Genomic DNA, 14017 nt, shown 5'->3' on the forward strand with positions numbered 1-14017 from the left:
CTATTGCTTCAATTGATGATAAGATTATCACTCCACCTTTTTTGTGGCCTTTCCATACTTCTTCTTCCCACTGGTGAATTGTCTCGTGTTATCCTTACTATTCTTTTCTCGCTCATTCTACTTATGTGTTCGTCCCATTCGCGCTTTCTGCTCAGTACCCATTCGTTAATATTTTCCACTTTGCATTTTTGCCTCATGACGTCGCTTGGTTCCCTGTCGAATTTCTAACTGTACGTGCAAAATGCGATGGAGCTCCTTCTTGTTTCTAGTAAATAGATCGATCTATTTTATACCACAATTAACTAGGCCCTCAAAAAAATAAGAGCCAATAATTAACCAGCCCAAAAGTTCACTTTTTTAGCATATTGAGTGAGAGCCTCACACATCCAGTGAGGATTTTCTCTGCTTTAATATCTACAGTTCTGTTTATTAATCGTTCCATTTAAATGAAACATCGCTTCATCCGAATACACTTTCTCATACAGCTTTCATTTATGTTGGGCATTAAAAAGTCTCCTGAGGTTGGTTTTCATATGAAACTGTTAGTATGCAGTAGAGTTTTCTCTGCAGAGTCATTTGCTTGCATTTGATCTGCTATACCACTAATATTAGAGACAGACCAATGAGAAATAAGACGATATATTGTCGCCGCTGCCTTGTAGTTGGTTTCTATACTTTTATATTGAGACGTGAATACTCTATGTTCCTACATATTGATTATACTTAGTACTCCATCTATTCAAAGAAAACTGAAAATTGCGATGTCTTAGTAGAATCACTCGCATGGATTCAACAAATTACTCTACCATTCAATAGATGTCAGTGATACATCAATATGAGCCTCTATAGTCCGTATATAAGATTATTGGAGAGAAAAATTCATAAAATATATCTAAATTACACTAGGCAACACTGAAAGTTACTCGAAAAAATCTGTTGTGCATTTTATTGGTAGCGCCTCAAAAGTTAACAGAAAAATATCATTTGTCATTCACGTCTAAAACTGTTCCTACAGTTTTTATGACCAAAGTAGCTCAGAGTCACATTTGACAGTTAGTTGACAGCTGAACGTGTAAAAAGTCATGGAAAGTCATGGCATCACAATCGATTTCTCTAAGCAGCCTTTTCAGAAACTTCAGCAAAATCGCCGATGTTCTCGAGAGCAGTTTCGCTTTCAGTTCAGTAACATATATTTTTATTGTAATTGTTTTCATATTCTCTATTTATTCTAATAATAAATATTTTTAAGAAGCGAGCTCTCAAATATTGGCCCTATTAAACTCTTCATGTCTATCAAAATCGTCATCTGAAAACTCTTGAACCAACTTTCCCTTGTATGGATAGAATTTATTATCACGTAAAATTTTCATTACGGATGTTTGCGATATATCGAGCTCCTTGAATATTTGTCTAGTACTCAAGTGTGGATCGTCTTCGAAAAGAACATCTAAAGATTTGTTTTCATTTGTTGCAGTTTTTCTGCGCCCTGATTTGGAGAAGTCGTTTACAGTATCAGCTTAGTTAAACTTTTTTACTAATTTACTGACAGTAGATCTTGTTATGGGATTTCGGTTAGGATATAAATTATTAAAGATATTACACGTTTCTTATAAAGAAAATATCAATTCGTTCTTTTGCATATGAACGATCTATTATGACTTTCAATGAATTTTAAAAATAATAATTTATTGCAACGTCAAATTTGTTATTGTAGCAGTCATAGCCACCTAAATGTATTATTTTAACTTCGGTGGAGCTAATGCAAATGTGGCTATAACATCGAAATTAAGGCATTTTGGTATATGAAACATTAGATGGAAAATAAGTATTTCTTAACGATTTTGAAAACATATACAGGATAATCTATTTGAAATAACAAAGCTCATTATTTTTCCCAAGAAAGGAGAGATCTGCCAACAATGTAAATACCGTCATATACCAGCTGTACCACAAAACACTTGTAGACAAAATTTTATAGAATCGTACAAGCCTTTTTCGAGATAATTGAGGCGTTCTATACATAAAACTTACTCTGTAAAAAGATAATATAACTTGAAAAATTATCCATTCTCAAAATTGCTTTCACTGATATTCATATGATGGAGCTTCTTTTGTTTCAGTAAAACACCAACTGCGGTACTTTCTCAAGAATTGATAATAACCATTTATATTTATTAACTATATTTGATACACAAAATAAGAAGTCAAGATAAAAATAAATATCGCAGAATTATGAATCGATATGACTATATTATTCCTACAAAAATGTTTTAGTTGCCGTTAGATTTTATTCTCATACCAAAACCGTTCACTGATATTTATAGCCGGTAGCTGTGTAATATTTATTCTACTCTGCAATATCATTGAAAGTGCCAGGAGGCTGAACTATTATTCCTGTTGATTCTGCAGGGCTGATTCCTGAACTTTTTTTCGGTGTTACCAATTTTGAAGCCAAAGCAGTTTTATGATCTGAAACATAAGTTTACTCACTTTATATTTGATGGAAATATGAGTGTTTACAAAAGCGTGCCTAACATCAAATATTTATTAAATTGAAAAATGGAAATTCAAAATTTATTTGATGAAATCGTTTGACTTTGTGTAATTGTTTGAATCAATGGTTAATATTGACAGAATTTCAAGGAGCGAATAACGAATTTTTAGAGGAATAAAATGTTACATCGATTTCTCTCACCGATTATATCTTTGATTAGAGTTAACTATGATGTTTATTAGTTTTTTATCAGCATAACAAACCGGCCTGTACGAAATGATTGAACCTGATAGCTGTTATATAATAATAAATATTTAATCTAACAATAGCTGAGATAGAAGCCAGTAATTATTATTATCTTATTGAACATCTTGATAATAAGTCTTTAGAGTGTGATTAGGAGAGGTACTTGTATTTTGAAAATAAATTGAGCTCTCGATTGGGTGAGTGAAGAGTATATAATTCCATTGACCAGAGATAAAAGTAAATTAAGCAGTTGTTGAGAATTTGAGGATATTTACCGGATTCGATATTTAAAACAAGAAGAAAAAAAAATTAATTGTGGTAAATAGATTTGTATTTGTTTACCGATGAATGCCGAAAACAAATCGTTTCTTTTTTCATCTTAGTATAACGAATATTGAATGAAATGATAATAAAGGATACTAAAACAAAAGGAACATCTAATATTTTAAAGAGACAACTTCTTGGTATACTTTCAACCGAGCTATCCAATAAATCTTGATTTCCAATTTCTTCTATTATCACCGCAACTCAATGTGGTCTCGCATTATCATAAAAAAAACAATTGGGTGCAATACTAAATCGGTATAATATTATGGCAGTATGCTGATTCCCATATATCTGTCTTGTCACGTTCTAACTGCATCTCCTCGAAAAAGGTGAATTTCTTGATGCAAAAAGGAAAATAGATATATCCATATTCATTCTCGTCTTCTTTCTGAAAGCTATACATTGTGTTTCTCCATTCACTACGCCAGTCTTGGTGTTCCAATGCCGAAACTAATTTTTGTAACCTATGTGCAACTGTGTTGTACTCTTCTCAACAGTTGCCTGGATACCTTTAGGAATAAAATAGTCTTCTTCCTAAGATTCTGCAAGTATTATGACGATTTATGTGTGTATTCCAGTTCTTCAGCTTATGGCAATCGTTTTAGTTTCCTGCAATCCATTAAGTACACTCGAAATAACAGATTACGATATATCTGTCTGTGTTTAGCCCCTTTGTGAGTAATCGAATGGTTCGAGAAGGTTTTTTAATAGTTAGTTTTCTTTTAAATAACCAAGTAAAATATCTAAAAATCTCAGCAATTCAATATTTTTATACAAATGAAAATATACACAAAATGCATCACCAGAATAAAGTTCATTCAATTTCCCTTGAATGTCATAGGAATGCAACATTCAAGTAATCATTAAAACCGCCTGGAAAAAAACTGTTCTTCACCTACATAATGGGTATCCTAAAATTAACGCAAGATTTAAATTTGATAGGAAACACATTGTTTAGTATTTTGATAGTAATTTTTTCATTGAATCCATAAGATAGGATTATTTATCAGCTTTTCATATACATACGCACTCGTTTGCCGAAAATTCTGCATAAATGTAGCTGTATGTCGTTGATGCAACGTTAAATCTTCTCGTTTAATGCACGCATGGTTGTGGGCTTATTGACGTTGACCTGTGATTTTGTATAACATAACAAGAAATTGAATGTTGTTAAATCACATGATCTAGGGGGGCAATTATGATCATCGAAAAGAAACAGTACACGTCCTGAGAATGCAGTAATTGAATTGTCTTGTGGGCTGTATGGCATGTGGCACCGTCTCGTTGGCCACACCAGTATTATCCAATTTCGACCAACAACACTGCGTTATCATTAGCCTGCTTGACAAGCATGTTATGGTCCAAAATTCAATAATCACGTTTGGGTTAGGTTATCAAGGTGAACACGGGCTTCGTCGCTTACGTACACTATTCCGACCATATTTTGTTTGGACTTTTTGAACTGTGGCGGCAAAGCTTACATTATTTTTCAATAACACTAACCCCAAACTGTCAGCTGTCGATTTGTATTTTATGGTTATCAATATTTTAGTACATAAATGGCGGCAAATGTAAATCTTGCCTTATTTTTGGAACACACTTTATTTCTATTTTCTATATTTACCATATTTCTATATTTAGGTATGGTATAATAAAACATGTTTCAATGGTCTGCAAAATTCACTAAAAATGATTATTATTGAATTTGCGGAGGAAAGGGTGGAATCTTAGTATAATTGTGTAATATGAAAATTTTCTACCTTTAGCAGCTTTATTCAACCTTACCTTTGTTAAAAGACGAACGACTCAAAATTTTCTCTTTTCTTGATAAGTATTTGTCCAATAATTCTTTATGTTTTGTCTTAGCGACATCTAAAAGTTTTTTAGGGCTCGATTCGTTGAAATTGTTCCTCGCTTTCAATAATTTAGCTCCATTTTTTTCCCACATACGATCTAATTTTTCTTTCTGTTCTTTCAATACATTCAACATTCTGAAATTTGATAAATGTTGAGTAGCAAACTTTTTTCCAAGTTGAAAATACTGACTGATCACAAAGTAACGACTTTTGTTAGATTTACAAATAAATGTTGATGATAAAATTTTGTGAAACTTGAATGCGATAGGTAGTTTTTTCTAATATAGCTACGATTACGTCAATTTATAAGGAAGACAAATGCATTCGAAATGTTTGTGCAGATATTAACAACACTACCGTTATTGGATTCTTGATTTACCAAAGCGGACTAGTATTTGGAAAGTAAAAAGCAGTGGTAACAATTTCAAGGTAATTAGCTTCCAACACGATGGTGCAAATCAGAATTATTCAAAATAAGTTTTTAGATATCAGGTACGGTAACAGAGTAGCCAATATTTGCAGATTTATCACTATTAAACAGTTTTTTGAGGATATCTGCAAACCATTGTGTACAAGGCAAAATCTAATAATCGATAAGAAAGGAAGAATAGAATATTGGCAACAAAATTACAAACGAGTGCCAGCAAGTTTTGCAAATTACGCGAGAACAAAAGCGATCTTTTCATAAGGTGTTTATGTACAACGTTTTATCTAATACTTCGATTTTATAATATTTAACAGTATATTCAACTACTATGAAAACATAAATGTGGAATCAAATGGTATATTGGTATTGGTATTGGTCTTGAAGTATTGTTACTATCGAAGCAAACAACGATTTTGCAAAATAAGTTGAAACAAGTCAGAACTAATTACTTGAAATGTCGATATCAAGAAGTACACTATGCTTTTGAGTTGGCTGAAGAAATGGTCAGCGGTATACCATCAGAGATTTTGACGAAGGAGAATGTAGAAATATTAGTAATGAGGCTGAAGCCTAAATGTTTCCATTTGAAAAAGTAATACTCAATTTACGATATGTTTATAATTAATTATTGAATAAATCTGTTCTTTGGGTCGCAATAGGGATTGCGGGAGTCTGCAGGAAGGCTTAACTGACGTTTATACGAGAAGGAGAGTTCATTAGAAAATAAGAGAATTTCAGAAAAAAATTATCCGTCAAGCTCCTGGCGTACATGTAGATACCACAGCTTCAAATAAAATTAACATTAGACAAGAAGTTGAGGAGAATATTTCTATTTCAATTTATAAATCTCAAAATCCTATTGAGTTAAAATAAAGAGTTAATTGTCAGTTTAAATAATGAAATAATTGTTAGTTTTTACAGTAACTGATATTATTCTTGGAAACATAAATAGTTATTTACGTTAAAGTCCGAGAAGTGATTTAGTAAGCTAGGAGATAGATATCACAAGAATATGTCGAGTACCGTAATTATAATTTCACGGACGTATAAATATCGTAATATGTTTTTTATTTCATAATGTTTTCGGTTTTAAATAAAAAGCAAAATTATATTAAAATATGAAATGTCAAATTTGACAATTTTACTGAAAAATAGCTCCTTCGATTATTCTATTCTCTTATAAAGTGCCTTTTTCCGGTCTCAAATTAGTACTGTAGTCGACAGTTCAGTACGAAAAAAGTTTTTATCTAACTACTTTCCATAACTGATATATGACGTCGTCAAGAGGAACTAATGTGTGACATTTCATAGCGGGATTTGAAAAAATTGTTTAGCTGATTATTTTTCTTATAAAATTATGAATTACATATTGATATTTCCCACAAATAAATAAAATCTAACTGTGGAATGTTTGACAATTGTATCTGTAACTTGAGGAATTATGGAAAACTGGAAATATATACTACACTACCGGTCAAAAGTTTCTGCTTTCCCCATAATCCATTTACTAATTTCCAAAATAATACAGTCCGCATGTTTATATTTTTTCAGTGAGTGCGACAAATTGAATTTTTAAGTACAGGCTGATTTGTTTATTATTAATATGAATTCTTCAGTTTTTATGTATGTAGTTCACTCTCATTTAACCCTGTGAGACGCAAGAACGTGCTGTAATTTATACTTTTTTCACAAGACATATTTTTGTGAAGACTTGTTTCAAACTAAGTAAAACCAGGGAACTATCGGTTAGAATTCGTACATAAATCGCAAGTCTTCATAGTCAAGGCTAAAGTACCATTGCTTGTCACCGAATTATAAATACCTCGACATACCTTGGACTACAACGTGAAAATATATTCATCCACTAGAAGCTTTAACGATACAAAACGTTCTACCGTGAGAAGGAGATTGAGAGAAGCTCGCCTTTTTAAAAGGGCGGCTTTGAAGGAGCTTCTTTTATTAGGACGTCAAAATAAAATGGAGAGGTTGAAGTATAGTAAATAACATGAAAATTTTTGGGTTTAGTGTTCAAAGGAAGAATGGATGTGTGATTCCGACTGTAAAACTCGGAGGCTCGGTGAACATGATTTGGAGGAAGTACGATTGGAGACATGATAGAAATTGAATTGATTTTATAGAAAATAAATTATATAAAATGTCAAAGGAAAATGTAGTACTGCTGCCTGATCGGCGAAAAATTTCCCTTTCAGTATGGAAACCACAAGTTGCACAAATAGTATTTGAAAGAATTGGAAATGAAGGATAAGAATACTGAAATTATGATCTGTTCGTCACAGTCACCCGACTTCAACCCGATTGAATTATTGTGGGATAAATCGAAGAGAGAATCAAATAGACGGCGCGGCGATACTTTTCAAAAGAGGGTTACATCAATAGATCAGAAATTTAAATATGCAACAATTTACTATATTCATATCTATATATGTTCTTCAAAATATGAAAATTGATCGTAGTGTTTTTATTTGTTGTATATAGCGCAAACTATAGAATGGGCAAGAGCTTTTAACCGATAGTGTGAGCAAAGTGTACGATTAAAAAATATGACGATAGGTTATCCCGAAATGACTTCTTATCGAAATTCCAATGGCCTGCATTATCTGACAAAACTTCTGTTAAACATTTTTTAAAAAATAATGATAGTAGCAAGTTACGCTACTTTATGGGCCTTCTGTATGTAAGCATGTAAGAAATTGCGATGGTTATAAAATCAAATTGTCGAGTTATTGATATTACTCCAAATTACAGCCCTATACTGTATAATAAATGATTCAAAATGATTGCCATTTCCACTTTATTCTTTGCAGTCCATTCAATTTAAAGTGAATAATTAGATATTTAATAAATATGTGTCATCTAAGACAACTGAAATATATTTTTCAATACCATCATGCTGTGAAAAATGTTTTCGCTATCTCACAAAAAGGAAAATGATTTTCTAGAGGAAATTTCAAGAGAATATGACGTTCGATACCTCGAAGATTTGACACCTCTCATTTTAAAAATGATTAACGATCGATAACAAGCAAATTGCGCGTAAAGTTAAAAAGAATGGGTTGAATTACCCAATTCCACGAATGTGAGAATAAAGTACTATTAGACGAACTTTCATATTTACGCTTTATGAGCTGAATATAATGGGGGAGCTATGAGATAAATTATTACAACAAATATTATTGCATTATAATTTGATTATGGATTATTTGAAAACAAAACATTAATATAAACTAGTAGATTTATAAACAATATGACTTTATATGGAACGAGGTAAGGAGAGAATAGGTTCCGTTGAATTAAAATAAGAAATATTTCGATCTTGTCTCATAACTGGTTTTCTAGTCTCGCTTTGTTAAATACGGGTAGCCGCAAAGCATGAGTGTGGATGCGATTGGCATCGCGGTTCGTTTCATGGAAATTGTCGGTGAATGACTCTCAGGCACGAGGAGCTCTCGAACACGACAAGACTTGCTCAGTAGCTCAGTAGCAATTGACATGGACGGTTGGGTTTTCGACACCTCGATTTTGCATAAAAAATGAGTACCTGAGTGTTTTCACTGTTTGTACCTACTAAAAATAAACTTGTATGTAATGTAACCAGTTGAGTTACTTGAGAGAAGGTTAGTTCTACAAAATAGTTTGTGGGTTTCATTGAGTATATATTCATAGCTGACCATCAGTTACATATTACAATAAATCGAGTAGGTCTCAAAATGAAATTAGCGAATACAAATGTAACGTACAAGATATACATATAAAAGCATATACCTAAGAAAACTGATGTTCAAAATATAATATCTACCCACAAAATTAATAGATGGGTCTAATTAGCACTGCGTCTATTCAGAGGAACACAATTATATTCAACTCGAGAATGCCACTTCACCTCAAGATAATAATTTTTAACCAATGCATATTACCAGTTTTCACATATGAGTGCTGAGTCAGGACGATGAAAACTGATATAATAAAACTCCAAATACATAGAGATCTATTGAACAAAAAATGCTAGTAACGACAAAAAGACATCGTATGAGACACGAATGAATAGGGCAATGCATAACAAATTTGGCAAGAAGAATAGGTAATAGATGGACAACACGAATAAAGCAGTAGCCAGGCAGCGCACGAGACCGAGATTTAAAGTGGTTCCATGATATTGAAGAATTAGTAACATGAGAGCGACAGCAAACAAAGGGCTCAAATTAGTGATGACTATATAAATCTCTAAGAGAGGTTGCTACATCATAATCATGTGAATTAGGCTGTAGATAATTAGGATAATATCATACAACTGTATGCTTCCTGGGGTTGAGATCCTTTTGGTGAATGAATCCTCATTGTCTCTTTACTCCTCACTCTCACTAATTACTCTGTCTTCTCCTTCCAAAACTTGATTTGATCTGAGCTTTTCCCTCCTAGATTTCAAGTTTCTGCTTTATTTCGTGAGTTCCACGTTGCTTTGTATTCATCTTGATCAATCCTGATTAGTCCTGGTATTGTTCTTATTGTTTCCTTTTCCGTTTTTTTTATCTACTGTTATTTTCTTTTTGACATTGTCATCGTTTCTATACCGTTAATTATTTTGTGAATATTCATTTAGCTCTTTTTATTCAGTATTTTGCTTTTCAATTAAGTAGGAATACCTTTTCTACATTCCAAACAAAACATACAATTATTGTGTTACTGTTAATGTAAATCGAAGGATTGAAATCTTAAATAAATCACATTTGTTTAATAATGTCAAGTTTGTATCCAAATCTTGTGACTGCCGCAATATTTGAAGATCTATTCCTCCTTTGTATCCATTAGATGAAACCAAGTAAGCATTGTTGTCTTTATTCAGTCAATCGAATTCAGACGATTGGTTTGATTTGGCAGATGTAATGATCTGTTTATTTTTTTATTCTCTACATTCCTCGGTCTGTTCCGTTGTCCGTTGTATACCTCAATTTCCTTATATCATAACTCTTTAACCTTCTATCACATTCTCTCTTTTTAAACATACCCCTCCCTTCAAGTTTTTAACGAGGCTAGTTACACTCGCTTCAATCGCGCTATAAGCGTCTTCAGCAGATAAGTCACAATAAGAGTCAAATCTTTTTTATATAAACGTGAAGCAAGTTTATATTTTAAATTGCTTAACTTTTCTGGCCTCATTTTAGACCACCTACTGTTTGTAGAGCACTCTCTCCTTGTAAATTCTTTTCTACTTCCATGTTACTTTTTGTAATAAACGTTACATTTTTTAACTAAAGTTACTTTCAGTAACGTTACTCTCTCCCAAAGTAACTGTTAAAAATTACTCCGCTAAAGTAACCAGATCAAAGTTAGTTAAATATAATGATGGAACTAAGTTACAGTAACTTATTATTCATGTAACTCAGGTACTTCCATGTAACTCACTTACAATTTACTTCCAGTGGTGGAAGAGGATTCATTAGGATTTTTTATAGACATCCAATGTTGCCGAAAACAGTTTATTCCACATTAAATGCTTATGAATCCAAAAAACGAGACTTGTGGGGCTCACAATATGTGAGACGTATAAATTCCTGATCGACTATTAATTCCTAAAAGTTCTCACATTTGTTATATTGAACATCAATATGCAAGCCAACAAATTATTGTATTAAAATGGAAATAATATTATTGATAATCATAATTCCAGGTGAGTTGAAATTTGAAACAATACGTAACAACTGCTTTGTGTATATTACAGTGCTATCAAGAAGAAACGAGACATTCCATAACTGTCCTTGATAACAGTCATTCATGAAGCTGGAACTATATAAATTATAAGAATTAATGATGTCAGAAAAGTTTTAATCTGAATACATTAGCAAAGAACTTTGTAATGGGAGTTTACAACAATGTAGTACAAAAGTTGATAGAAGATTATTCAGAGCTTTGAGTTATTGAGCGATTTTAGCCTATAATTCTGATAAAAAAGATCGAAATCTGGAGGTATTTTAACGAAACTACAATGAAAAACTAAGTTTTGTCAGATGCATGTCAATTTATCTCCACTCAAGTTTAATAATAGTTGTAAATAGAGCTCGAATCACACCAACGTAGATACATGAGTTAATAGTTTCAAATATAAATTAAAATGGTGTGACAGTGAAGCTTATAAATAAATTAGATAAGAATATGCCGTGTGTTTAAATTAAGTATAGACTAAATAACTCATAGGATACGTTTAATGGAAATATAGTTCACAATTGTTCACAATACTGTTACGAACAAGCTCGCGAAATGGTTCCTTAGGCCGGCCCAGCTACAATGGAATTTTTAAATGCGACGAATTCGCGTGGCGTCTGGTTTTTATAAATGGCAGACGCGCCTTTGATGAACTTTTGATTAGAGAAGGCGGTTTATTACAGTATTTCTTTTGATTAATTTCTAGGAAACTCTGTTTATTTATTTCCTGTGCTTCTTTTTGTTCCAGAACTCTGCAGAATTCTATTTGTGGTATATAAATAAGTTTATGAAGCGCAGTAAGTTAGTTTTAAATAAATAGTTGTAGTTAAGAGAACAAATTAGTGAAAGTAATCGCAGAAATTATTGAAGTGATATTTATAAGTAAATTAGTATAAGTTAAGTGTATTGTATAGTGTCTACATCAATTGAAAATATATAAGACACTGTTTATTAATTCACCCCACAAATAGAAGGAATAAATACGAGAAACATTAAAATACTAAATTATTGAGACAATCCAAAAGCTACTCAGCATATCATATGGGCACAAAAGCTCATAAACTTATGGTTTAAATACATTTCATAGATGGCGTACCAAGAAGCTGGAGTTAATAAAATGAAAATGGATGTCATTAATTTATCCAGAAAATTATATCACTCGATAAGATTCCAGGAAAATCGATAATTATCAAGTTGATAATAGCCATTTTATAGGGAAAGAATACTATATTTTATTCTCGACTGATAAATAAATAAATTCTGTGAATGTCAATATACTGTAAATATTATTGAAATAACCACAAAGATTCCAAAAAGGCATTATATTAATTAATTGGGATTGAAAAATGTAAATAATATTGTGAACTTTGAACATACGTGACGATGTGGTGAATAATAAAACATTATCTTCAAGTGGATAAAAAAGTATTATAGTCAATAAAAGTCAGAGAACACTACACACTGCAATGCATAGATATTTTGTATATTTTATTTTTCAGTCATTATGTGGCACTTTATAATAAATTATATCTAAAATTTTGTTGCTGAAATTTTGTTAACAATGTACTTACATATACCAATAAAAATATTTCGCCAAATTTAATTTTGCTCCTTAATGACCCAAATAACCGCATTTGCCAGAAAATAAATTGGATGAATCCGGAATGTAGAAGAGAACAAACAAAGAAGGTATGCGAAAACACTAGCAAGTAACGAAAAGGTATGAAGTACTCAACACCTCAGCATAAGGTTGATAGTCATTAAAAAGCGACTAAGAGCCCAACTTCGCAGGAAATTTAGCGAGTCTGAGAAGAAAATAAAACGTGCGTTTCGCGATCGAAGACATAACGGATGAAAATGAGACGATAGTTTCTACAATCCCTGCATAATAATGAATTGACAGATACGAACTCAGTCTCAAATTCATATTGTGAAAAATGATTTCTTTCTGGAGCAATTAACTGTGGTGCTATTTCATATTGTGTATTAATGAACCCATATATTAACTTTCAGTCATTCATTGTCTTGAAGTTTCATATTATTTCATTCATACTCGTGAGTACGACGACATACAGAAATAACAAGAAGTGAAATTTGTCTTTACTTTGTTGACGGTGCAGAGTAAGGAGTTATTTTAAAATTAGGAATTCTCATGAATAAATAAACTGAATGATTGATATTTATATTTTGAGCTAATTTTCTGTCAAATGTAGCAATGAACTAATGATCATAAATCACTAATTAGAAGATGATATTGCAAGCCTATGAGAATTGATTATTAGAAAAGCAGAGTTCGGACGCTATGTAGCAGCGAGTTTCTACAGAAGCTTCAAATGAAAATCATCAGAAAATATCTGACTACACTTATTGACCCGACAATAAAAGCAGTATGAAGATTATGCAAAAATGATCTATATTCTCATATTTCCACGCTTTAAAAACGTCGGATGTGATGGCATGACCGAAATATGAAAGGATTCTCACATCTATCTAAGAATGTGGAGCTAGAAGAAATGTTGAGGAATAACTGAGTAGCTACGTGTATCATGTTTCCAATGATAAGCATAATATATCTTCATTTATTTTTTACTTCTGTAGACGGAAATATATTCACTTTGACTCCCTTTCTGACAAAACTAAATCTTGTACCTTATGTGAACCACTTTTAATGTGATAAGACTTCCAACTTCTAATTAAATTTAAATAGGAGCTTTCTAGTAATAATAATGTATTACAGGGACCCTATAATAGCCTGAATTGGGTTTGAGTAACAAATTTCTTTCTTGAATTTGTGATATTCACGTGGGTTTGGCGTGAGTTTTCACTAGCGCCTCTTTGTTCTGGCTTAATTTTTTATGATGCGAAATTTAGGTGGACATGTGCGGATGTGAAATTACTTACAAAGGTGACGCTATGACAATTAATTGTACGGTTTGAAAATGGCGACAT

Source organism: Diorhabda sublineata, chromosome 1 (genome assembly GCF_026230105.1).
Source record: "Diorhabda sublineata isolate icDioSubl1.1 chromosome 1, icDioSubl1.1, whole genome shotgun sequence".
Classification (NCBI taxonomy): domain Eukaryota; kingdom Metazoa; phylum Arthropoda; class Insecta; order Coleoptera; family Chrysomelidae; genus Diorhabda; species Diorhabda sublineata.